General features: G+C 41.1%; 1 pseudogene; it reads right to left on the reverse strand.

Annotated features, from left to right (window-relative positions):
* Positions 1–6207: 6207 nt before the first annotated feature.
* Positions 6208–9369, reverse strand: LOC129494657 (NHP2-like protein 1; annotated as a pseudogene).
* Between the last annotated feature and the right edge of the window lie 1828 nt (positions 9370–11197).

The following is an 11197-nucleotide window of genomic DNA, read 5'->3' on the forward strand; positions in this document are numbered from 1 at the left end:
CATTCATCTTTCAATGGATGGATAACTGAGGGGGGCACTTGACAGGATGAAGCACTGGGTGTTATACTATATGTTGGCAAAGTTAACTCCAATAAAAAAATATACATAAAAAGAAAATGTATAAAGAACTTGTACAATGCAATACTAAAAAAGAATCCTATTAAAAATGGTCAGAGGATCTGAATTTACATTACTCATTATCAAAAACAAACAAACACATAGAAGTGACCAATAGATATGAAAGGATGATCAACACCACTAATCATTAGGGAAATGCAAATCTAAACCATAGTGAGATATCTCAAAACAAATCAGAATGGCTATTGTTAAAAAGAGAAAAAAAAACAAGTGTTGATGAAGATCTGGAATGAAGGGAATTATAATGCACTGCTGCTAGAATGTAAATTGGTACAAACACTGTGGAAAACTGCTTGGAGTTTTTCTCAAAATATTAAAAATAGTAATACCACGTAATCTAGCAATTACACTACTGTGCACTTAAAGGAAAAAAAACACCAAATCAAAAAGAAATTTGCACCTCTATGTTTATTGCAGCATTATTTAAATTAGTCAAGATATGGAAGCAATCTGAGTGTGCATTGATAGATGAATTGAAATAGAAGGTATAGAAGATATAGTTATAAAAGATAGAGGATATTATATGTTTATATATACACACAGATATACATACAAAATGGAATATTATTCAGACAAAATATGAGAGCTTTCAATTTCTGACAACATGGATGGCGTAGAAGTTATTATACTGATTGAATTAAATCAGAAAGGGAAAGACAAATACTACATTTTTAAATTTATATGTTGAATCTGAACAATCAAACAATAAAAACAAAACAGACTGTTAAATGCAGAGAACTAGAGTTGCCGCAGGGAAAGTGGATGGGGGCAAAGGTAAAATAAATAAAAGAAATTAACAAGTAGAAAGGGCTAGCTTTAGAAGTTACTCTGGACTGTTCAATAAAATGCCCTCCACACATCACCACCAATATCCATCGTGAACTAAACCAGCAAGTTGCATTAATGAAGACTGCAGACAGGAAATGAGGAACAGCCGAAGGCAGCAAAGAGCAGTAATACAGAGTGTGGACTGGAACTTGGGAGGTGATTCCAATGTTGGCTTGTGGATTCAATCAAAGGCTTAAGACTGGTGCTCTGTCAGAGTCTCTGTGTCAGTGACAAGGTGATCCAATAACCCTGGACTGGAAAGCCAGTTTGATCAGGAGCTCTAATGCAAAGAAGAGTAGAGCTCAAATCAATGGCCCTTGGAAATGTTGATAGACAATGAACTCATAAGGACTCATGGGATACCACACCTGTGTTTCTTATTGTCCCCCAATAAGTCAGTAATTTGCTTTGGGTCTAGACACTGAATCTGTTAAAAAAAAATTCAACCAAGTAAATTCTAAAGTCCTAATGGTTTAACAAATGGTTTATGGATCAAGCAGTATCCCACTTATAAAATAGAAAGGAGGTCCATCAAACTGCAGACAAGGAAAAGTTTTTAAGCACAGGGAAAGTGGAAAAAATTATAAGCAAAGAATCCACTGCTTTAGCCAGTGTTGCCCTGCTAAAAGGAGAGAAGGGGATCGATCTGTCAGCATAGTTTTTAGTGCTGACCAGGAAATTGCCAAGTTGACTCCTGAAAGATTACATCTCAGGGATTGAAACTGCTGTTAGGTATTAAGCCTTGATTTATTGACTTGAGACATACTTAAGTGGCTCTTTTATGGCTCTGTGGCTTTCTTTTTAACATATCTCTCCATAGAACTATAAAGTCTGTGAGTCATGTTGTTGAGAGAACAAGACAAGGAATATATACATAGACGCACATCTAAGGTTTACTGACATGGATTTCTCACATTCCCTCCCCTTTCTATCCCAGCTGCAGAGGACACACTGCAAAAGGTTGGAATACAAGCTCCCAGGGATACCATAAACTACTCTTCTCCTGCTACTACTGCATTGCTGTTGCAGTAGAAAATAATAAATAATTCCACATACAACATCAGGTGAGGTATGGAACCTTAACATGGCTTATGTGAGGTTGAAATTTGCTCAGCCCACAGAATTTAGCTGTCCACAATTTCCCTCCTAAACTTGTTATTTGTTTTCCTTTTGCCGTATTTGTTCTATTCCTCAGGACTTCTCTCAGTCAGATATTTCTGACTATCCTGTGTATTTTTCCCCACATCCTCTGTGAATGCACAGACATGGGACCATACCTGATAGGGATGAAGTCTCACCTTGTTGACTCCTTCCTAAGGCCCTGATTGTGTATGCCTCTTTCACACTGAGGCTTGCTCATTCTGCTTTCTGTGGTACCTGTTCTCCAAAGGGGTGATAAAATTTGCTCTTCAAATAGCAAGGGGTTGGCCATGCACATGCCACATGCCAAGATTTCTATTCTTCGGCATATGAAGACTAGTCCTGCTGGACAGTCAGGAGTTGGGGTACTATGCTTTCTTTAGGTGACTGACAGCTGCCCCTTTTACCTGTGACAAACAGGATTCCAATTTTCTCTTCTAAGTAGAATGTTTGCATGCCCCATTCATATATATACCAGTTCAGACCTTGTACACTTGATCTGAAAAATTTCCTCCCAAATTTGATTTTGTAACCCTGTCTCGTGGACTGCAGCCTATGGCTGCCAGGAAACCACTGTACGATGTGTCTGATCCCTCATTTTTACTTATTTTAATTTTAGTATATGTGCTGCCAAAGCAAGCACATCATTTTTAGTAATTTTAATTTTTTCTTATTTATTTTTAATGGTGTTTAATTTGCCAACGTATAGAATAACACCCAGTGCTCATCCCATCAAGTGCCCCCCTCAGTGCCTATCACCCATTCACCCCCAACCCCCGCCCACCTCCCCTTTCACCACCCCTAGTTCATTTCTCAGAGTTAAGAGTCTTTCATGTTCTGTCTCCCTTTCTGATATTTCCCAATCATTTTTTCTCCTTTCCCCTTTATTCCCTTTCACTATTTTTTATATTCCCCAAATGAATGAGACCATATAAGGTTTGTCCTTCTCCGATTGACTTACTTCACTCAGCATCATACCCTCCAGTTCCATCCACGTTGAAGCAAATGGTGGGTATTTGTCATTTCTAATGGCTGAGGAATATTCCATTGTATACATGAACCACATCTTCTATATCCATTCATCTTTCGATGGACACCGAGGCTCCTTCCACAGTTTGGCTATTGTGGACATTGCTGCTAGAAACATCGGGGTGCAGGTGTCCTGGCATTTCATTGCATCTGTATATTTGGGGTAAATCTCCCGCAGTGCAAATGCTGGGTCATAGGGCAGATCTATTTTTAACTCTTTGAGGAACCTCCACACAGTTTTCCAGAGTGGCTGCACCAGTTCACATTCCCACCAACAGTGTAAGAGGGTTGGTTCCCTTTTCTCCGCATCCTCTCCAACATTTGTGGTTTCCTGCCTTGTTAATTTTCCCCATCTTCACTGGTGTGAGGTGGTAACTCATTGTGGTTTTGATTTGTATTTCCCTGATGGTCAATGATGCAGAGCATTTTCTCATGTGCATGTTGGCCATGTCTATGTCTTCGTCTGTGAGATTTCTGTTCATGTCTTTGCCCATTTCATGATTGGATTGTTTGTTTCTTTGCTGTTGAGTTTAAGAAGTTCTTGATAGGGATCCCTGGGTGGCGCAGTGGTTTAGCACCTGCCTTTGGCCCAGGGCGCGATCCTGGAGACCCGGGATCGAATCCCACGTCGGGCTCCCGGTGCATGGAGCCTGCTTCTCCCTCTGCCTGTGTCTCTGCCTCTCTCTCTCTCTCTCTCTCTCTCTCTGTGACTATCATAAATAAATAAAAATTAAAAAATATATATTTAAAAAAAAAAAGAATTTCTTGATAGATCTTGGAAACTAGCCCTTTATCTGATACGTCATTTGCAAATATCTTCTCCCATTCTGTAGGTTGTCTTTTAGTTTTGTTGACTGTATCCTTTGCTGTGCAAAAGCTTCTTATCTTGATGAAGTCCCAATAGTTCATTCTTGCTTTTGTTTCTCTTGCCTTCATGGATGAATCTTGCAAGAAGTTACTGTGGCCAAGTTCAAAAAGGGTGTTGCCTGTGTTCTCCTCTAGGATTCTGATGGAATCTTGTCTCACATTTAGATCTTTCATCCATTTTGAGTTTATCTTTGTGTCTGGTGCAAGAGAGTGGTCTAGTTTCACTCTTCTGTATGTGGATGTCCAATTTTCCCAGCACCATTTATTGAAGAGACTGTCTTTCTTCCAGTGGATCATCTTTCCTCCTTTATTGAATATTAGTTGACCATAAAGTTCAGGGTCCACTTCTGGGTTCTCTATTCTGTTCCATTGATCTATGTGTCTGTTTTTGTGCCAGTACCACACTGTCATGATGACCACAGCTTTGTAGTACAACCTGAAATCTGGCATTGTGATGCCCCCAGCTATGGTTTTCTTTTTTAAAATTCCCCTGGCTATTCGGGGTCTTTTCTGATTCCACACAAATCTTAAAATAATTTGTTCTAAGTCTCTGAAGGAAGTCCATGGTATTTTGATAGGGATTGCATTAAACGTGTAAATTGCCCTGGGTAACATTGACATTTTCACAATATTAATTCTGCCAATCCATGAGCATGGAATATTTTTCCATCTCTTTGTGTCTTCCTCAATTTCTTTCAGAAGTGTTCTATAGTTTTTAGGGTATAGATCCTTTACCTCTTTGGTTAGGTTTATTCCTAGGTATCTTATGCTTTTGGGTGCAAAAATTTACAAATGGGATTGACTCCTTAATTTCTCTTACTTCAGTCTCATTGTTAGTGTATAGGAATGCCATTGATTTCTGGGCATTGATTTTGTATCCTGCCACGCTACCAAATTGCTGTATGAGTTCTAGCAATCTTGAGGTGGAGGCTTTTGGGTTTTCTATGTAGAGTATAATGTCATCGGCGAAGAGGGAGAGTTTGACTTCTTCTTTGCCAATTTGAATGCCTTTAATGTCTTTTTGTTGTCTGATTGCTGAGGCTAGGACTTCCAACACTATGTTGAATAGCTACTCACTCCTTTGTATAGCTGTCAAGTCATCTGTTTTGTGGCTGTAATATTTCCTATTGAAGCACATTTGAATACTGTGTTTTACTATTTAAAATAGTGTTGTAATTAATAACTAAATATTTATGTTTTGGAATTTTTCCAGCTTTTTAATTCCTCTCCCGCATCTTTAGGTAAAACTGACAAAATCATATATATTTAAAGTGTACAATGTAATGATTATATATATATGTGATATATATATATATATAAACATACATATACATATAGAGGAATGATCACCGCAATCACGTTAATTAATACATCTGTGTGTGTGTGTGTGTGTGTGTGTGTGTGTGGTGAGAATGCTTAGGATCTACCGTCTTAGCAAATTTGAAGTATTGTTGTTGTATATTATTATTACACAGTATTAACTATAGTCACCATGCTATACATTCACCTTATAACGGAAAGATGTGTTCTTTCAACAGCATTGCACATTTCCACCACTTTCCAACCCCTGCCAATACCAATCTACTCTCAATTTTTATTGCCTAGATTCTTCAAAGTGAGATCACTGAGACAAAAAGTAAATGTGTATGTAATTTTCCTAGAGATGGCCTAATATGCCACATTATAGGCTAGATCATTTTGTGTGAACAGCAACATTGTATGACAACACCTATTTTTCTACAATTTTACCTACATAATGTCAAACTTTGTAATTTCCCCCAATCTAATAGGAAATAAGTGATATCTTAATGTGCATTTCTAATTTGCCTTTCCCTTCTTAGAAGAGGGATTGGATATGTTTAAGAACCTTTTGTATTTTTTTTAATTTCCACTTAGATTCATCACAGACCTCTTTCTCTTATTCCCTAACCTCTCGAGTTCAGACACAAAGTACACTGAGAGCAGCCAAGGGGTGTCTAGACCTGCAACAGGCAAGCCCTTGTATTATATTCCCATCTTATATACTTACTTGTCCCTCTCATAGTGCACTCTAGATGAAGTTTCTCTTTTTTTTGTATTTTTTATTGGAGTTTGATTTGCCAACATATAACACCCAGTGCTCATCCCATCAAGTAACACCTCAGTCCCCGTCACCCAGTCATTCCATCCCCCCACCCACCTCCCCTTCCCCTACTTCTTGTTCGTTTCCCAGAGTTAGGAGTCTCATGTTCTGTCACCCTCTCTGATATTTCCCACTCATTTTCTTAGCTAATGTTTATCTTTCATTTCCTGTGACACATGGTCAACTATCTTTTATGTTTTTAAATAAAATGATAACCTTAGAAAGGACAAGGAGGATAATCATTCAACATTAATTGATGATCTATTAATGATCAGAATTTATGCATTCACAACAGTATGCAAGGAATGCAAAATCCAAACTATGTATGTATTTATTTAAAAGTCAGTTTCAAGGTTCTACTGTGTGAACAGCCATTTTTTACTATGTCAGTAGATAGGCCAGTGCTGGGTATGGGTATGTAGTAACCATGACACAAAGTGTTAATCTCTCAACTGAGAGAAAATTCCAGATTCCTGTCCTTTGTGTTCCCAGGAAGGATCATGTGAAAGGATTCTTCAGAGCCAATTGTTCTCACTATCAAATAATAGTCTACTAAGATTGTGGTTTGTTCAAGAGTGAATTATGGAAATGTCTGTGATACACCTGAAGGACAATGGATCAGGATGTTTGAAGGAAGGCCTAAATCAACTTTCCAGGCACCAGTGCCATGCCAGCACTGAGAATAATTCAGGAGCTGGACGCCTCACTTTTCCCATTTTTCATTCCCGACATTCAGATGCAGATTGGTTTGCCCAGAGCCCTCAGGGTCCTTAAAAAATCTTTTTTTTAAAAGAAGAACTTTCACATCATTTGCCACAATCTCAAGGAAATAATTTTGCAAATAGAAAGTCTTCCTAAAGTAAAAACCAGTGGCAATGAGTCCTCCACTAACAGAGCAGAATTTTTCCACATATCTCAACAGTTTTTCCTCTAATGACTCATCCTCCTTCTCAATTGATAGCAAATGGGGAGACATAAGGTTTGCCTTGAGTGTTTCCACTGGCACATGAAAGTCCTTTAAAAAAAAAAAAGGAAAAAAAAAAAGGAAAGAAAGTCCTTGGCCATGTTTCCAGGAATGCATTATCCAACCCAAAGTAAAACCTGTAGAGGTGTAAAGTATCCCCCAGCTTCTCCACCTCGTTATCACTGATCAAGCAACACCCTCAAGGGATGGTGGCTGTTGCTCCAGCCTTCATGGTCTCCAACCAGATCTTCTGTCGCAGGGAATCCCTCTTCCGGCCAATGACAGACTTGGTAATATTGCATGAAGATGTGAGGTTTGTGGGCTGGGACCTCCCTCAGAAGGGTGATCTCCAGGCTTTGGAAATCATAGTTAAACTCAAAGCTGAAGATGAAGATCTGAGCATCACTCATATTGGCCTCCATCAGATGCTTCACATAGTCTTTACAGATCATTTGCAGAATTTTACCCTTATTGAAGTTTTCGGGTTTGCTCATTTTTATATTATGTAAATCACTGTCCACCTTAGTTCAAAGAAGATATTCTTCTTCACTTTTCTTTTTTTTTAAAATTGGAATATGAATATATTTCTTTATTAGGATGCTCACAAGAATGACACACTAGCACTGTCCTTCTGATGTGATAAAGAATACATACATCTGACCCACATTCTGGCAGGAAACAGGCATAAGGGCTCTCAGAGCTGGTACCAAGTGTCCATTGAAGACAACTCCATTCACCAGAGAGGATGTTTCCTTGATTCCAATGTCTCTGCTGTGGCTTCCAGTCAGGGCTCTGTGACTTGCTCAGACTTCATTCCAGCGTCAGTGGACCCTCTTTTTTTTCCTAGCCACTTCTCAACTCCTTACATCAGCTGCCCCATGTCTAACTCACCCAGGTAGCCTCTGGAATTTTGCAGCACATCTCTTTGGTATGCTGCTGCCCTGCCACCCTCAGGGGCATGGTTGGGATTTGGGGGAAAGGGGAACATCACATTACCAAAGCAAACAGCAGGAGCATATTGGCAAATGACACTTGGACACACATCTAACAACCTCAAAGAATACATGCTTTCTCCCCTAATGACCCATAATCCCCTAGAGACCAAACACATATGGAATGATTCTGTACTCCAGGCACAAAGGATGCAAAGTGAATGGTGTTTACATCCACCATGTCCTCCACGCAACAGGAAGTGAGCTCAAACCAGATCTCTAACGAGGCTCTTCCCTGCATCCGAGTGGTGTCACCACTCTGTTTCTGCCTGTTCTCGGCATTAGTTCATTTTTCAAAAGGGAGGAAAGGATGGTAGAGAGTAGAATGGGAGACAGAGGTGGGGTGGGGGATTAATATACAGAGAACAACCTGTAAAACCAAAATAATACAAAAATGCAAAACCCGGATTTAGTACTAGAATATAACAAGAGAAGGTAGCCGGAGAAACTACATGCGAACAGACGATATGATACACAGCCCCAGGGGGAGGGCTGGACTCAGTGAGGAGTGGGACAGAGGCCAGCGGTGTACACGAAGAGCCTGTCGACGGACTGCGGAATGCACTGGGTCTGCGGCTTCGGCTGCGAGCCTTCGTGGATGGTGACGGAGCAGGCGAGGACAGGCCCGGACACCCCGCAGGCCCGCCCGAGGGCCTGCTTGGAGCGCAGGAACACGTGGGGCACGTTCTTCTCTTCACGCGGCAGGCAGCAGCGGAAGGTGCGGGATGATCTCCAGGGGCTCGGCGTCTGCAGCCAGCCAGCGGGATGAACTCAGAGAGGCCTCTGTGGAGGGTTTTGGTGGCTTCGTTGGCTCCTTTCCGGAGCTGCTTGTAGTTACAGGACTGCTGAACAGGTCCAGTAGTTTCTTGGTGAGGTGGGCGTCTGCAAGGGGGTAGGCCTTGGGATTTACATCAGCCTCAGTCACCTCTGCGATTCCGCGGTCCCGCCGCCCCTCAGGGAGCGCCGGCGACGTCAGAACCGGAGCGCGCGCGCCGCGGCCGGAAGTCGCGCCGGACGAGTGGGAATGGCCGCGTGCCTCTTCTTCACTTTTCTAACTGTTGTAGCTAATTGTACATCATTGATTGTGAAGCATGTAGAAGAGATGGTGATAAAGAAATCATACTCCCAACATTTCATTTTCTTCAGATACTCATGTGGTAGAAAGGTAGTGGTCCCCATGCCAGATAGGTTTCACAATATCACATTGGGAAATATTTGTGTTTATATTTGGCTCTCTTCAAGGTTGTCTCTACCACCTTGATGGCAGCCACTTCTACCGCTTGTCCCATGCCCCTCAGGCATTAATGAAGCTGGACTTCCCTGCCCCAGACTCTCCAGTAACAGCAAAGTTCAGAGAGGTATTTTCAATGTTTCTCAATGCATCACTGATCATAGAAACCACTTTGTGAAGGTCCCTCTCCGCTATATGTGATTGAATCAGATTGATGGTTTCCTGAGGGACGATTTGGCTTCCCAGCTTGAATTCCCTAAAAAACTTGCCAACTCTGGAGTCCAAACCACCATACACCATATGACAGAATGTGGTAGAGGAAGAGTGACCCATGGCAGGAACAGTAGAGAAGGCACTATGGGGAGGAGAGAGGAGGGAAGGAAAAAGAGTTAGTACAACAAGGGGTCGTTTGTGTTGTTAAGGACAGGTGTAACATCAGTCCTGGCCACAACATTTTATCCAGGAGCCCTTCTCTTCCTATACTGGCATTGTGTGGATGTCAGAATTGGATGTAAAGTTTGCCCTTGCTCAGTCTCTTCCCTTAGCTTGTAAAGTCTTTTTTCTTTAGGATACTCTTCATTCTTCCAGACTAATTTCAAACCCTGATGCTTGTATCCAAACTTTCCTGACACAATTATTCTTCATTTATCTTGCTTTAGTTTTCTTTATCTATAATATTATGAAATTAATACTTCCTTGGGTGTAAATCTAATAGGACAGCACCAGCATTTACCCCCAAGCCCCTTCCCACCTGTGATTTAAGAACCTCCAGAAATTCCACTTATGATAACCTCCAACCTCATGTCATAGTCTTTGGGTCTCATATGAAACAGCTAAATATGGATGAGTGGCTCTTTTCCTTCTCAGAAAAGATGTTGTATATCTTCATTAGGATATAAAAACTTTTAATGATTGTAAATGTGTTTTCTTTTATCTAGAAAATATGTTGGCTCATGAAACGAGGTGTTGAAAGGACTCTTTGTTTTTCCTGGAGCTAAAACAGCAGGCGGCATGGATTCCCACGTTCTAAGAAGTCATGTTAGCCTATCCATTTGCTATGAGCCACCTCAACTCTCCTGAGACCCCATCCATCCCCTGCTTCATACCTGTGTTTTAAAGGGGACAGAAATTAAGTTAGGGAGATAATTCACCTAGTGGACTGACTGCCATATAAATTGTCATTGACGTAAAAGATGATGTTAGCAAAAACTGAAGCAGGAGCTGAATGGGATGTAAGAAGTCAGCCATGATAAGGAGATCTCTCTGTCACCTTCTCTGATGTCAGTGAAACTGAGGTGGTTTTGGAATCCTGGACCTATTCAATCACTGGAGACTTACACTATGAGATGGGGCACCAGAATAAATCATATACCCAGGTTATGTGAAAGACTTGCATACTGTCTTCTGTGGAGATTGAGAGCAGAGATTTATTTTTTTTATTTTTTAAGATTTTATTTATTTATTAATGAGAGACACACAGAAAAAGAGAGAGGCAGAGACACAGGCAGAGGGAGAAGCAGACTCCATGCAGGGAGTCTGATGTGGGACTCGATCCCAGAACCCTCGGATCACACCCTGAGCCAAAGGCAGACGCTCAACCGCTGAACCACCCAGGCGTCCCAAGAGCAGAGACTTAGACCAGGAAACAAGTCACTTCAAGTCACCACTGATGTCTGGGCAGCATGCAGGTTGGAGAGGTATGCTTTGGCTAAAAGTGAGGGATCAGACATATCCTCCAGGTGTTTCCTGGTAGCAATAAGCTGCAGAGCAGGAGAGGACAGCAAAAGGTTTTTCGGGAAGACAATATTCAGACCAAGAGTACGTTGCCTGGACTGGCACATATATGAATATAGTGTGCAAATATTCTCCTTAGGAAAGAGAAGCGT

This window comes from Nyctereutes procyonoides, unplaced genomic scaffold (assembly GCF_905146905.1).
Source record: "Nyctereutes procyonoides isolate TBG_1078 unplaced genomic scaffold, NYPRO_anot_genome, whole genome shotgun sequence".
Classification (NCBI taxonomy): Eukaryota; Metazoa; Chordata; class Mammalia; order Carnivora; family Canidae; genus Nyctereutes; species Nyctereutes procyonoides.